This window comes from Cucurbita pepo, chromosome LG06 (assembly GCF_002806865.2).
Source record: "Cucurbita pepo subsp. pepo cultivar mu-cu-16 chromosome LG06, ASM280686v2, whole genome shotgun sequence".
Classification (NCBI taxonomy): domain Eukaryota; kingdom Viridiplantae; phylum Streptophyta; class Magnoliopsida; order Cucurbitales; family Cucurbitaceae; genus Cucurbita; species Cucurbita pepo.
In genome coordinates, this window is record NC_036643.1 from 10,380,569 (window position 1) to 10,383,287 (window position 2,719).

Below are 2,719 nucleotides of genomic sequence, written 5' to 3' on the forward strand. Positions count from 1 at the left end.
GCAGCGGAAGCGTGGTGGGCCCATAACCCACAGGTCCCAGGATCGAAACCTGGCTCTGATAGAGAAGAAAGATAGTTTGTTGCAACACAAGGATCATTAACTCTCAAACACGTACCTTAGACCTGCTTGGCCTGTTATTGGTTGATTCCAGGTTACTCTATTTTGACTCCTCAACTCTAGTTCACTCTATTTCGTCATAAATCACCCTGAAGCACAGATCACAATAGCTCATCCTCCTTTCTAACAAATCAGAGTGGTGCAGCGGAAGCGTGGTGGACCCATAACCCATAGGCCCCAAGATCGAAACTTGGCTCTGATAGAGAAGAAAGACGAAAAAATGACAACAACATTTGTTGCAACACAAGGATCATTAACTCTGCTAGCATTCCTAGCTACACGAGCTTTTGATTCTAGGTTACTCTATTTTGACTCCTCAACTCTTTCTTTAGTTCACTATATTTCATCATAAATCACCCTGATGCACAGATAACAATAGCTCGTCCTCCTTTTTAACAAATCAAAGTGGCGCAGCGGAAGCGTGTTGGGCCCATAACCCACAGGTCCCAGGCCAGAAACCTGGCTCTAAAAGAGGAGAAAGAGTAAAAAATGATACATATTATAACATTCCTTGCAACACAAGCTTGGCCTAGTTATTCACTTTGGCCCGTTATAGGTTTATTGCATTCCTAGCTACACGAGCTTTTGATTCCAGGGTACTCTATTTTGACTCCTTAACTCTTTCTTTAGTTTACTCTATTTCGTCATAAATCACCCTGGAGCACAGATCACAATAGCTCATCCTCCTTTTTAACAAACCAGAGTAGCGCAGCGGAAGCATGGTGGGTCCATAACCCACAGGTCCCTGGATCAAAACCTTGCTCTGATAGAGAAGAGAGACTAAAAAATAATACGTATTAACAGTTGCAAAATAAGGATCATTAGCCCGTTATAGGTTTTATTGCATTCTAGGTTACTCTATTTTGACTCCTCAACTCTTTCTTTAGTTCACTCTATTTCGTCATAAATCACCCTGGAGCACAGATCACAATAGCTCATCCTCTTTTCTAACAAATCAGAGTGGCGCAGCGGAAGCGTGGTGGGCCCATAACCCACAGGTCCCAGGATCGAAACTTGGCTCTGATGGAGAAGAAAGACTAAAAAATGACAACAAAGGATCTTAAGGATCATTAACTCTCAAATAAGTACCTTAGATCAAAAATCCCTTAACCCACAGGTCCCATGATCGAAAACAGCTTGTTGCAACATAAGGATCATTAACTCTCCAATCTTTGCCGGTTCTCACAATAAAGAAGATCATGTCAAGAATGAGATTTGAACCCATGATGCCCTTTCGAACTAGCACCTTAGACCAACTCGGCCATCTTGACTATTTATAGTCCCAGGATCGAAACCTGGCTCTGATAGAGAAGAAAGATACTGTGTTGCAACACAAGGATCATTAACTCTCAAACACGTACCTTAGACCTGCTTGGCCTATTTCGCTTTGGCCTGTTATTGGTTGATTGCATTCCTACACGAGCTTTTGATTCCAGGTTACTCTATTTTGACTCCTCAACTCTAGTTCACTCTATTTCGTCATAAATCACCCTGAAGCACAGATCACAATAGCTCATCCTCCTTTCTAACAAATCAGAGTGGTGCAGCGGAAGCGTGGTGGACCCATAACCCATAGGCCCCAAGATTGAAACCTGGCTCTGATAGAGAAGAAAGACGAAAAAATGACAACAACATTTGTTGCAACACAAGGATCATTAACTTTGCTAGCATTCCTAGCTACACGAGCTTTTGGTTCCAGGTTATTCTATTTTGACTCCTCAACTCTTTCTTTAGTTCACTATATTTCATCATAAATCACCCTGATGCACAGATAACAATAGCTCATCTTCCTTTTTAACAAATCAAAGTGGCGCAGCGAAAGCGTGTTGGGCCCATAACCCACAGGTCCCAGGATCGAAACCTGGCTCTAAAAGAGGAGAAAGACTAAAAAATGATACATATTATATTAACATTCCTTGCAACACAAGCTTGGCCTAGTTATTCACTTTGGCCCGTTATAGGTTTATTGCATTCCTAGCTACACGAGCTTTTGATTCCAGGGTACTCTATTTTGACTCCTTAACTCTTTCTTTAGTTCACTCTATTTCGTCATAAATCACCCTGGAGCACAGATCACAATAGCTCATCCTCCTTTTTAACAAACCAGAGTGGCGCAGCGGAAGCGTGGTGGGCCCATAACCCACAGGTCCCTGGATCAAAACCTTGCTCTAATAGAGAAGAAAGACTAAAAAATAATACGTATTAACAGTTGCAAAATAAGGATCATTAGCCCGTTATAGGTTACTCTATTTTGACTCCCCAACTCTTTCTTTAGTTCACTCTATTTCGTCATAAATCACCCTGGAGCACAGATCACAATAGCTCATCCTCTTTTCTAACAAATCAGAGTGGCGCAGCAGAAGCGTGGTGGGCCCATAACCCACAGGTCCCAGGATCGAAACCTGGCTCTGATAGAGAAGAAAGACTAAAAAATGACAACAAAGGGTCTTAAGGACCATTAAACTCTCAAATAAGTACCGTTGTAATAGAGAAGAAGGGCCCTTAATAGAGAAGAAAGACTAAAAAATGATAACCTGGGACCGAAAACTGGCCCTAATAGAGAAGAAAGACTAATAACCCACAGGTCCCATGATCGAAAACT

At 41.9% G+C, this 2,719-nt stretch overlaps 2 non-coding genes across 2 annotated transcripts; both read left to right on the forward strand.

The window, feature by feature from the left end:
* The first annotated feature begins 1,071 nt into the window (after positions 1 to 1,071).
* TRNAM-CAU lies at positions 1,072 to 1,143 on the forward strand. The gene has a single exon. It is a non-coding gene; the product is annotated as a tRNA-Met (tRNA).
* Positions 1,144 to 2,459: 1,316 nt separating this feature from the next.
* On the forward strand, positions 2,460 to 2,531 carry TRNAM-CAU. Its single transcript has one exon. It is a non-coding gene; the product is annotated as a tRNA-Met (tRNA).
* Positions 2,532 to 2,719: the final 188 nt, after the last annotated feature.